Source organism: Astyanax mexicanus, chromosome 19 (genome assembly GCF_023375975.1).
Source record: "Astyanax mexicanus isolate ESR-SI-001 chromosome 19, AstMex3_surface, whole genome shotgun sequence".
Taxonomy (NCBI): Eukaryota; Metazoa; Chordata; class Actinopteri; order Characiformes; family Acestrorhamphidae; genus Astyanax; species Astyanax mexicanus.
In genome coordinates this window covers 36,683,483-36,697,056 of record NC_064426.1, presented here as the reverse complement: position 1 = coordinate 36,697,056, position 13,574 = coordinate 36,683,483, and the positions used below count along the sequence as shown (strand labels likewise).

General features: G+C 40.6%; 1 protein-coding gene across 1 annotated transcript in view; it reads right to left on the bottom strand.

The window, feature by feature from the left end:
• crhr1 (corticotropin releasing hormone receptor 1) overlaps nucleotides 1-13,574 on the bottom strand; it is a 244,536-nt gene that overhangs the window by 214,837 nt on the left and 16,125 nt on the right. The gene's annotated exons all lie outside the window — the stretch shown is intronic.

Sequence of the window (13,574 nt, the reverse complement as noted above, 5' to 3'; positions counted from 1 at the left end):
CAAAGGCGAACAAACCAGCACTGACTAAGACCAACTGATGACCACCATCCGTCAGCACAGCTTAACCTCTTATCTCCTGAAAGTGAAAATGCGCTCTCAGCATGTACAGTCTTATGCAAAAGTCTGAGAACCCTTGGAGATTTAACAGGGACATTTGATTTCCTGCATTGTAAATTTACACTGAAGTCATCTAGACTATGAAGGAACATATTAAAAAAATCATGTAGTACCAAAAAAGTGTTAAACAAAAAAAAAGCTCAATAAAAAAATCAGTATTTGGTGCAATAACCCAGCTTTCATACATCTTGGCATGTTCTCCTCCACCAGTCTTACACACTGCTTTTGGACAACTTTATGCCACATTCCAGAAGTGTTTTTTTTTTTTTCCAGGAGCTGTTTATCGATGTATTTCATGTGGCAGCAGAAGTTTAAACACCAAGCAAACAAAAATAGCACCTGAATATTGTTTTATAATAATTATGGTTTAATTATTAGCAACACCTTAGCAACCACCATGGATACCATAGAAAGCCGTATCAACCAACTAGCAACACCTTAGCAACCACCTAGCAACTGCTTAGCAACACCATAGCAACAACCACAGATACCATAGCAATGCTTAAGCAACCACTTAGCAACTGCTTAGCAACATCATAGCAACCACCATGTATACCATAGCAATACCTTAGCAACCACCTAGCAACACCTTAGAAAGCCCCTAGCAACTGCTTAGCAACATCATAGCAACCACCACGGACGCCATAGTAACACCTTAGCAACCACCTAGCAACTGCTGAGCAAGATCTTAGCAACCACCATGGATACCATAGCAACGCCTTAGCAACCACCTAGCAACACCTTAGCAACCACTTAGCAACACCTCAGCAACCACCACAGAAACCATATTAAGCAGCTAGCAAAATCATAGCCACAATTTTCAAGCAATAAACTTTTCATTTTGTATTAAATGTGCATGTTATATTCTGTGAATGTTCTGTGCATGTTATGTTCATGTTATGTTCTGTGAGTCATTGTAGGAGTGTAAGAGTGTGTTGTGTGCTCATACAGTGGCAGATAGCAAACGTTTGCTGAAGACACAGGTGAGGGTGTAGGGAGGTGTGTGAGTAGGCTGGTGTGTAATTAGGGAGTGATAGAGATAGTGTGTGTGTGTGTGTGTGTGTGTGTGTGTGATTGAGCCGGTGTGTAGGAGGTTGTGTGTGCTCATCCTCTCGTAGACAGAAAGTGATTGCTGGGTTGTGGTTGTTTGAGCATTACTGCTTGAGTGTATGTGTGAGTTCTGATTACTCCCAGCTGATCATAAAACTGTGTGAAATTGAAACTGTTAACCTCAGATAACACTTTTACTCGTGTCTTGGTCTTGGAATTTTTTAAATTATTTTTAGTGCCTCCTCGGGGGTTGTGTATCAGGAATCTGCTATGTAGAATGCCAGCAGAGAGAGCTGATAAACTACAGGGTCACACAAAAAGATTTTACTGTTTTATATAAAGATATTTATATAAAGTTATCCATACTATGAATACAGCTCTGGAAAAAAATAAGAGATCGCTTCAGTTTCTGAATCAGTTTCTCTGATTTTGCTATTTATAGGTTTATGTTTGAATAAAATGAATGTTGTTGTTTTATTCTATAAACTACGAACAACATTTCTCCCAAATTTCAAAATGTACAGCATTAATTTGCAGAAAATGAGAAATGGCTGCAAAAACAAAAAAAAGATGCAGAGCTTTCAACTCTGACTCTACCTCATAAAGCTGACAAGTGCCATAATTCAGTAAAGTTAGGTGGTTGCTGTGGTGTTGCTAGGTGGTTGCTATGGTGTTAGTAGATGGTTGCTCTGGTGTTGCTTGGTGGTTGCTGTGATGTTGATGTTTGCTATGGTGTTAGTAGATGGTTGCTGTGGTGTTGCTGGGTGGTTGCTGTGATGTTGATGTTTGCTATGGTGTTAGTAGTTGGTTGCTGTGGTGTTATTAGATGGTCGCTGTGGTGTTTCTAGGTGGTTGCTATGGTGTTAGTAGATGGTTGCTGTGGCATTGCTTGGTTGTTGCTGTGATGTTGATGTTTGCTATGGTGTTAGTAGATGGTTGCTGTGGTGTTGCTGGGTGGTTGCTGTGATGCTGTAATAGGTTGCTGTGGGGTTACTAGATAGTCGCTGTGGTATTTCTAGGTGGTTTCTATGGTTTTAGTAGGTGGTTGCTGTGGTGTTGCTTGGTGGTTGCTGTGATGTTGATGTTTGCTATGGTGTTAGTAGATGGTTGCTGTGGCGTTGCTTGGTGGTTGCTGTGATGCTGTAATAGGTTGCTGTGGTGTTACTAGATGGTCGCTGTGGTGTTTCTAGGTGGTTGCTATGGTGTTAGTAGATGGTTGCTGTGGTGTTGCTTTGTAGTTGTTGTGATGCTATGATAGGTTGCTGTGGTGTTACTAGATGGTCGCTGTGGTATTGCTAGGTGGTTGCTATGGTGTTAGTAGATGGTTGCTGTGGTGTTGCTTGGTGGTTGCTGTGATGTTGGTGTTTTGTAGATGTTTGCTGTGGCGTTGCTTGGTGGTTGCTGTGATGTTGATATTTGCTACGGTGTTTTGTAGGTGGTTGCTGTGTGTAGGGGGATTACCCTAGATTCAGTGCTGAGCACCGCCATCACTTATATAACATAGACACATATATATATACATGTATATATATATATATATATATATATATATATATACATATATATATATATATATATATATATGTATATATATATATATATATACATAGACTCCGCATAGGATAGCAGCTGGTGCCAGGAGGCAGGCTATGCGGAGTCTATGTATATACATGTCTATGTTATTCTCATTTCAGTAATGGCGGTGCTCGGAGCTGAAGTTAGCGTTAGTTATGGGATGTAAACAGTGTATTTTAATAAGCTTCTTGTGCACTTTTTAAGTTAATAATGTCACATTTTAAATGTCAGGACTCTCTGAATTGTGGAGCTACTTTGAGCTGGATAACGGTGTGAAAAGTGATTTATCAGGGCAAATTGTGCCCTGTGTCACCCAGTCTGGAGGGTGTTTGGGCAAACTGTTAAAATTTCTGGATTTCTAAAACACTGTGGGAGAACGGAGGTGAGCTATTCATCAAAGGTAAGAACTTTTTATCAGGTTTTACTACAACAAAAGTACATTTTACACCCCGGAGTTCTCCTTTAAGCTGAGCTGAGTTCATGCGAGGCCTTCAAGTCGGCAGAACAGCTGAGACCACACAACTGCCCAGGTTGCCAGGCAATCCATGACCATGACACACTTTGCCATTTGCCTACGACAAGGCCAGAGTCTATAGCCGGAGGCTGTAGCCAGTCCTGACCTTAATCCTTGACCTAACCCCCCAGTCTGAACTCTGTTCCCTTCAACCTTTGGGAGGTGTTTGGTCAGAAAGGAGCTCCTGCACATGTGCTCCTCTGTTTCTCCACCGCCGGCTGCCATCCCGACCTTGAGGCGGCGTTGCCTGGCTACACTTTTAGCCGCAGGGTTGTTAATTGTGATAAATGGGAATGACACGAGCCGTGGAGATAAGAGGAGCTAGTCAATATAACAGATACGGCGTATCTGGGTAATTAATAAGAAATGCAAGCTATAGTAAACCTCTGCTTGCCTGTACATGCCATTCAATAACTGTGATGCAGCCAAGCCTTGGGGTAATGGGCTGCGTGGGTATGTGTTTGGATGTGTGAGGATTAAGTGTGTCACTGGATTTCTAAAGAAAGCAGAGGTTTTTTCTTTGCTGGGTTCCTGGTGTTTCAGCAGTGTCTGCATGTGTATGGCTGTGCAGTGTGTGATAATGAAGATTCTGTAGTCTGTAATGTATTTATTGTAGATATAAGGAACAAGAGATGCCCAATGTATGGTAATTATAATGTGTGATTGCTTGATGCACTAAAAACTGTGCACTGATGCATCGATTGGTGAAAACAAAAAGACATTAACATTAATGTAGCATTGGATTTACATTGTGAGGTAAAAGTGGGTTTTCACGATAAACACATTCAAAGGGCGGCAATAACATCATTATCATCAATAACAGCATGTTCAAACTGTATTATGCATTGATGCGCAGCCCCGGTCTGTCCCAGCTGGTACGCATTGGACTACTTAGGCAGCCTGCCTGGATCAATACAGGAAAGTACAACCACATCAGAATCCCCCTAAAATAACAAATAAAAAGGTAGAGGGTGAACAACAACAAAAAACAATCTGTCTGTCTGGTTTCATATTGTGGGTGTCTCAAATAATAAAATGTAGTGCTAGCTAGCAAGTGTGCAGGCTTATTGTAAAAGCATTGGTTACTTGAAACAAACTTTACTTATGCTAATAAGCTATCTAGCTAGCACTTTCACTGTTGAGGGGTATTTATACAAGGGAAAACAGGAAATGGCAATTGGGACAGTCACGTGATTAGGCATATCTGAAGGGTAGAGCACAGGTGCATACTGGGAAATGTAGTCTCAAGTCCTGCTATTTTCAGTTACGCTTGAGTGTGTGTTAAACCATCGCCATATGCTCCTCCTCCCTTTCATCTTCAGCGAAACCAAGCGGCAGACATAAACCTCATACATAACTTAACGCTGCACATATTTACTCCAACTCCAACTGACCGGCATATAGGCAGAGCTCTGACTCACGCTGGATCCCTCACTTTCTATTTCCTCAAACACCTCTTTCATCATAACAAACACCCTGTTTTCCAGCAGGCCATTCATCCTCGTTTTCCAGCAGCGTCTCTCTGGGTTTGTGTACGGAAAAAAACCTGCGGTTTCACTTCGTTTCGTCTTCGCTTTCTGTCCAGTTCAGCCAGGGTTTATGCAGTAAATGTTGTGATTAACTATGCAATTTTATAATCATTACACTGTGCAATTAAATGGGAGCATCCATCATTGCGAGACGAATTTCAGCCACGATGTTAGAAACACATAATGATGATTAACTAACTGCAGCATCTACAGTCTATTTCACCATGTTGGCTAAATCAATGCTTCCATCTGTCCAGGAAGCAGAAAAGTAGGCTTTATTTGCTCCAAAACAACTTTTTTTTGTCTTATGTAGTTGATGACTGTCAGACATGTATAAACTAAATAATTTTTTGGACTATAAACTATATAAAAAAATTCATTTTCCCAAAAATCAACAGTGCACCTTATGTATCACTTCTTCCATACAGGTATAAAGGAGCAGTAAAGCCACTCTGCTGAAATACAGCGTTATAAGGTTATAAGGAGTTTTCAGTGAAGTTTCTCCAGCACTAAGGCTGGGTGCAGCAGCATTAGCATTAGCCGCTAACAGCAGTGCTAGCTCTTTCGCCACTCAGAGGCAAGTATATTGGACTGCAGTCTGCAGTGTTTACCATGTTAAAACAAGCTACGTGTGACTAACCACTAGCTGATAGCGCCCAAGGTTAAACTCAACATTCCTTAGTCTAGTGTTCTATGGCAGCATTTACGTCCCGCTAGTGCTGTGACAATCCCTTAGACAAAATATTGGAAATCTTATCTTACTGTAAATAAATTGAAATGCTTGACTGACCCAAATAAACGCTTTTTAGGAGAGAAATCTGTGTAGATTAATATTTAGAGCTCATTTGACACTAGGGGTGTGACGAGACACTAATATCACGAGACGAGACACGATACTGGGTTCACAAGAACGAGACGAGACAAGATTTAAAAATAAAATTTTAAAGAAAACGTCAAAAATGAAAAATGGCTTGAAAACTAGAGTTTTATTTGACAAAATCATATAACCCAAACTTAACAGACTGGCTTCTCTCAAACATTGATTCTATAAGAAATAGAAATAAGAATAAGGTCTTATATAGTGCAAACAATAAGTGCAAACCACAACCAGTCATATTAAGACTATGGTTTGTGTTTTTTTTCTCTTAAATCTCTTGTAATTTAACTATTCATAACCATAACCAGTCATATTAAGACTATGCTTGAAGTGCAAACAGAGACAGAACATGTTTTTAAATACAGTACAGAGCTAAGGGATTAGTACAACTGCCTATGAAACAGTCACGTGTAGATTTACTCACAGTATTTATATATGGTTTGTATCTTGTTGGTCACTCTGTTACCGTTTATTGTTTCCACTGGAGCCAAAACGCAGCCAGACATACAACTTAAACTTAAAAGTAGCAGAAGCGTCTTCTATACAAATACCTGAATTTTCCTCTTCTGCTGAGAGCTGCTCTCACTGCTCAGCCACCACACTCGCTGCTATCGCTACTGGGTTGCCAGATCCCTCTTAAAAAGTCCACACTTAACTGTTTTTTTGCCCCGCGAGACAGGTTTAAGCTTGACGAGAAATATCGTCTGTTTTAATCTCGCGAGACCTCGTGCCACGAGATCTCGTCACACCCCTATTTGACACCCTTGCTCACTTTGATTTAGGCATCCTTACTAGTATTAGTTTAGATTGTATGAATATAACGATTGGTGGCAGACAGTGGTTAGTTTTGTGTTGTGTTTAAACCACGCCCACTAGAGCCAGTCTCTCTCTCTTTCCCAGCTGTAGCCTAAAACAGCCAAACAAACACACAGCACAATTATTTTTAAGCTACTTGCCCTTCTCGCGTCTGCAGATTTGCCACGTCCAGCTGTTACCCTGTCTAGTCCTGCATTTTACTAACCGAGCAAAAGCATTCAGACGAAAAATGCTTACTTACACAGACAAACACCAACAGAGCAGCTTTTATTATTAGATCTTAGCATTGACATTATTATTTTGCACTGATGTGCATTATTGCGCTTTAGGGTAAGGGTTTCACTACTCAAATAATGGGTTGGTATGTTTGTAATATTTCTCTCAGAATCCCAAGATATAAAGACCATAAAGAACTGAAAGTAAAGGTTTAACAAAGTTAACAAAGACTAGCACTCCGACACATGTGAAGTCAGAGACCACACATATTTAAACTGCTGCTGATGCAGTAGGAGGAAAGTGCAGCGATTTGGTTCTGATACACCAGCTCACAGATGCCTTGTTCTGATTGGCATCACCCTAAGGAGTGATGAGGGGAAAGAAACAGCGCCATCTACCCACCCAGAGAGAGCAATTGTGACAAAAGACAATTGTGCTTTCTCAGGGCTCTGGCAGCTGATGGCAAGCTGCATGATCGGGATTCGAACCAGCAATGAAGATCATAGTGGCAGAGCTTTAGACCGCTGGACAACTCTGTCCTTATCGGGTCTCAAAACTAACTCTGGGGTGGATCGTTTATAGTGAGAACGTGATTTTGACTTTGATATGCCGAAGCAATTTACTTTATTGCATAGCAGTAGAGGACGGAAACCCACTAGCCTCTAAGCCCCGCCTCCACACGCTTGTTATTGACCTCCTTACATACATTTTATAAATCTGCCGAAAGGCCGCCTTGAGATCTATGATACTTAAATGGTTGGTGAATCTACAATTTTCTACTAATATTGAATATTATATCTGAATATGACCAGCAGTATATTATATTTAGGGAAATAGGCCACAACCATCCCCAGTGTGCAGGGTATGCATATGTGTTTGTCACTGGCTGTTATACTACAGCAGTGTAAAACACACACACACTCGTACACACACTCATATGAGTGCTGGAAATGGAGCACATTTCCTCAAGGCGCACTCCACTGAGACTCGGCCGTGTCCTTGTTAAGGCTCCTCTGTGTTTAGGCCAAGAAATCGCCTTTATCAACTGCGGACGCGACATCCTTCCCTCTGCAGACCTGCTGTAGCAACAAAACAGGGTCAAGTGGCTCCACTTGACTTCACCCCATTAGTGCCACTCTCCAGACCGCAGACCACAGACGGCAGGCTCGTGTTTACGGCTGCTGGGGGCAGAGGTTATCATTTATCTGCACGTATGCCACCCTGTGCAAACTGCCTCTCATGGAGTATCTTATCTGCAGTCAGGAGCAGATTTCTATCTGTTCTTTCTGTTGTGCATGCTCACCTTCAGCGCTAATGTGTAGCGCAGTGATACCCTGACCTGCAACCATAAATATATATCAAAGAGAGGGGCTCTGAGTAGTGCAGCAGACTAAGACACTGCCACTGTGATCAGATTGAAGAGATTGCGAGTTCGAATCCCGGTCATGCAGCTAGCCATCAGCTGCCGGAGTCCCGAGAGAGCACAATTGGCCTTGCGCTTTATGGGTGGGTAGATGAAAAGTGCTCTCTCCCCACATCACACCTGTGAGCTGATGTATTATAATCGAGTCGGCAATGCTACATCAGCAGCAGTTCGAAAGGAGATGGTGGCTGTCTTCACACGTATCGGAGGAGGCATGTGCTAGCCTTTACCGTCCTGGTGTTGGGGCAGTTATAATTTGCATATTTGAGCTGCATGGAATGGATTATCACAGGATACTATAAGGAACCTCTACAACTCTTATCGTTCCTGGACATCTGGCATGTTACGCTACTTATGAATGTGTAGTTCTTGAAATTTCTAAATGTGTATTTCTTAAAATATGTTGGCCTTTATATTTTCCACCTTGTTAATTAAGTAGTTCTTGCCATAATATGGATTAAAACATTGGTCAATTCACTGTATACCAACTCTACCCCTACCTTTACCATAACAGGTATAGCCAAAGACAGCAGAACGCAAAGAGTGTGCTGAAGCCATGGAAATGTACAAGCTGGGTATTTCTCTGCTTAACAGGGAATCACTGAGCTTCAGTAAGGTTGCTAACCGTAGCTTAACCAAAGGTAATTTACAACCACCACGAGGCAGACATTGTGGACACTGAAACTTATATTATATATATATATTCACTGATCAGCTACAGGGTAAGATCATCACCCTTGCCACTGTGTGTCAAACTGGCAACCCGCATGATTTTTTTGCATATGGAGAGGAGTGGAAGGAGCGGAAAAATTTCAAAAAATGTTTAGAAATTGGACTCCTGTATCCTGTAGTCATTTCCCTCTCTCACTCTCATTTAAACTGATTGTTCCTTTAATGGAAGTGTATAAAAAGAGCCAACGATCCTAAGAGGAATATCTACATTTGCATTTGTTTTCATCTGCGAAGGGCCTTTGTATCACCACTACTTCTTTTTTGTTGTACTGCTGCTAATTATTGCCCGAAAAAAGACGCGTAATATTTACAAGACAAATATTTCAGCCCTGCCAGGGGAAAAGACGAGAATCCTACACCGCTAATTAGCGACTCTATGATCTCCATCTCCCAGAAATACTCCATCTCCAGAAAGTGAATCTCTCCGCAAATGAGCAGAAAACAAATGGCCGAAACTACACAGCAAGTTGATCAAACAGCAGAGAGGAAGAAAGGCCTCTTGGGAACGGTTAAGTTCTTTTGATGAATATACGTTTGTTCTGGGCAGGGATATTGTTTTTTCAGAGCGTGGAAGTCGTGGGCCTGGGTGAAGACTTGGTAGGAAAACTCACGATGGGATGGAGACGTACTGAATGATGATGGCTCTCACTTTTCCGCCTGAACTGCTCGACCGTCTGGCACCAGCTGTTTGCGTTTTGCAAAGAGCTTCTGACAGATTGATTCAATTAATCTACTCATTCTGCTTAAAAGCAGGATCATTTTCCAATGGGCATATTGTGCATTGGAATGTGGAGCTGTTGTGCTAAATTTGGGCTACGGTTGAGATGGGTCTTTATCAGTATACTGTACCTTTTGGCAAAAAAAAAAAAAAAAAAAATATATATATATATATATATATATATATATATATATATATATATATATAGTTTTTTTTAAGATTTCTTTTTTTTTATTTCTTGCTGTGAGAAGCCAGCCACTGCCTCTTTTCGAGTAGCATTACAGTGCGCTTGGAGGAAAACGCAGTGACTGGGTTTCTATACATCAGCTCACAGATGCCTTGCGCTGAGTGACATCACCCTAGGAGTGATAAGAGAAAAGAGCACCATCTACCCACCAAGAGTAGGTAAGTAAGTTGCAGAACATTCAATTGCAGAATCTACAATATGTTAAGGTTAGTGTAGTGTACTGGCTATGGCTTTTATCTGGACTTGTATTTTGAAATTTGAATGCTGTGTAAGCAAAGAGAGAGATACAGGATTTGTATACTACTTTGTGTATTGTGTTGTAGTTACAGCTTTTAACGATTATCCATCGATTATCCTTGATTAGAAATTTAGAGTTGACAATGTTTCAGAATAAAACACATCATGAAGCTTGATTGGCTTTGCTTTCATAATGACGGGAAAAGTACACCTTGCCCAGCTCAAAACGTGCAAAAGACACATGCTAATTCTCTTAATTGTGCTAAACATGGGTGTGTTTTTGGCGTGACATAAAATAATAAACCAATCAGCGTTTAACTTGCCATTCCCTATAAGAGCCATGTGTGCTCTGACTTTGGCAGCGCCTCTGCATTTCTAGATATACAATATCTATATATTCACAAGAACAAGCATTTAAAGAGGTGTGAAAATAGACAGGGTTTGCAGGTTGTAAGATACCTATGAGCATCACAACGTGCCTTATTGTGATGTCTTTCATTCTAATGTACAGTGTAGAAAATAAGAAAAATTGAATAAAAAGACTGAGAGTGAGAAAATCGAGTGCCCCCACATTTAACAGTAACATTTTTTATTATCTCACTGACTCGATTGCACATCCTGAGGAGAAAACTGAACACGCCGCATACTGCTGGACTGAATTCACAGAATCCTCACTGAATAAAAAACACCTTCAAAGCGTTTGTTGAATACTCGTCTCAACAGCGCCAATTTCTCCGAGAACATCTGCACCCAGGGCTACGCACAAAAGATCCATATCACCGTCTTTGTACTTGAATTGGTCACTTTCCTTTTACAAAAGAACACTCGAAAACCATTTATTCACGAGGCAATCTCCACAAAGCAAGCTTTTAACCAGCAGGACGACTTAAACACAAGCTAGCGACGATAAGGACGGGCTTCGAGTGGCCTTTTCTTTATCGAATGAAAGCTTGTCATGCTTTCTGGCCAATCTTTATCCTTCTAGAGATCCCACCTCCCGGCCGTTTATTTACTCAGCCCTGAGGCAAAGCTAATTAAGAGCAAATTCAGAACAAAAACTCTTTTTTTCCGTGCCAATCTTTTAAAACCCCTGGAATATCACCTCGCTTAACGCTCTGTGTGTTTTTTTTTTTTTGCAGCTCTGAGAAATGATTTAATTAATAAAAGTGTTATTTTTAATCCATCCACAGCAGTTTAATAAGAGGCTTCAGAAGGTTTCCCTTGTGGTGCGTCCACTGCTTTTAAATTCGGCTGAGATTCTCCAGTTCAATTTAAATGTAAACCAATACAATCAGAAATGTCTTTAAAATCTGATTGTCTAAATCACATTCTAAGCTAAAGTATATAAAAAAAAAGAGGGAGTGTGTTATTCGCAGTTTATACAGGCTAACACCAAAAAGGTTAGATTAAAATCATTAGCTTGAAATTGGAAATACGCAAAGAACAGTGACAGTTAAGGTGGTTGGTAAAAGTTTAAGCTGTGGAATAATACATATACTCTCCTCTGCTCTGCCACAGAGTTGTCTTGTGAGCATTGCTGTCTGTTTGCTGGGTGGTGTTGCATTAGCATTAGCTATCTGGCAGGCTAGCTGCGTCCGCAGGACTGTGGTTAGGTTAGCATAGCATAGCCTACTAGCATAGTTACTCTGTAACACATCCGCGGAGTGATACAGTTTAATTGTGAGAATGCCATGCTGTTATCACAAATATCAGCACAGTTAGAAAACCTATCAACCTATCAGATTGTGAGATTGGAACTAACTGTTGTAACTCGATGACATAATTATCATGACTATATTTTCACTGCACAAAACTCTTTTTTAGATTTCTCATAGATTTTAAACTAACAGTTAAATAAGGGATAACTATATCAGATGAAGAATGGAAAACAATATGGAGATATCAATGGAAGTGCACTAGGTCCCTGTATTGGAGAGAGTTTGGTTGGAAAAACCTGATAAGATATTTTGTTACACCCTCTCAGAAGGCCCATTATGATAATAACCCCCCAGTGTGCTGGAGGAACTGTGGAAATTTAAATGCTACCCATTACCATATATTTTGGGACTGCCCCGGTACTAAAGACTACTGGAAGAAGATACATGAAGCCCTACAAGAGATATTTGAATGTGAAATTTCCTTAGAAAGTAAGACTTTATATTTTGGGCTCATACCCCAAAAGTGGGAGAAAAGGGATACATATCTAATGAACATATTGCTGGTGGCTGCCAAGAAAACTCTTACTAGGAAGTGGCTATCACAGGAGTGTCCTACTCTAAATGCATGGATGGATATTATAATGGATATATATGAAATATAAGATAACTGCTTTTGTTAATCTTACAGTGAGACAATTCCTCTCAGACTGGAAAAATCGGTCGAATATGTCACACCCCTTAGACCTGATTTCATATTCACAAACTAACTATATCTCTGTACAGATAAGATCACTCCGTGTATGTATATAGTTTTGATATCGTGGGCACTATTTTCTTATTTTCTTCTTGTTCTTTCTGTTGTTTGAGGGTGGGAAGGGGGGTACAAAAAAAAAAGGTTTCAGTATGGGGACTTACAGGAATGTATGACCACTGTTTGTATTTGATGTGTGTGTCTGCGTACATACACACAGAAAGATTTAAATGTCCCATGTATGATTCTGTATGACAATAAAAACATAAAAAAAAAAATAGCAGTTAAAGCTCACCTTCCGCGAAAATCCGATTTTTCTTGTTTTTTGTGGAATACAGTAGGTCTCTCCGAGTTGAATGTGTACACCTGCACATTAAACTGTTTTGCAGCCCCCATTGTCTGCAGGAGCTAAGCAAAGAAATCCCCCCTCCCCCCCTCCGAAAAACGGGTGAATTTTGAATTATCTTTCTGCCTACGTAGGCAGAAACTCACAGACCAGCCCACCTTGGCTCGAGAAACTCCCAGAGGCGGAGCTGAAGCGACGCAACATCACCGCTCATCAGTTAGGAGGTGGGAGGCAGTGAGCGGCAGAGCGGTGGAGGGGCGTCGCAGTGCTCCTAGCCAATCAGAGGAGAGATATTTGCATGCTGTTTGCATGTATGAATATTCATGAGCAAAGCTGGAATCCGGTCATTTTGGACACACCCCTAAAACAGTCCATTAAAAAAGAGCTATACAGAGACACCTGAGCACTTTTTTTTTACAAAAACGGCTCACATGTCATTCATTCATACTAGAGACCACAACTAGACATTTTAAAATGAAAGAAAAAACGACGGAAGGTGAGCTTTAAATAACATTATACTAATTTAACTTCAGTTCAACTTGTAAAGGTCTCATTCCATCGCTTTTAAATTCATTTTAAACAGTATAGTTTGTCATTTCTAATATGAATGAATGCCATGTGAGATGTTTTTTGCAAAAAAAAAAAGTGCTCGGGTGTCTCTATTTAGCTCTGATTTAGATCTGAAATACTGATTGGCTCAGAGGACTGTAGCAGAGAATGCCTAGCTGCCTTCCACCCCAGTCAGTTTTACAGCTCTAAAACTTAAAG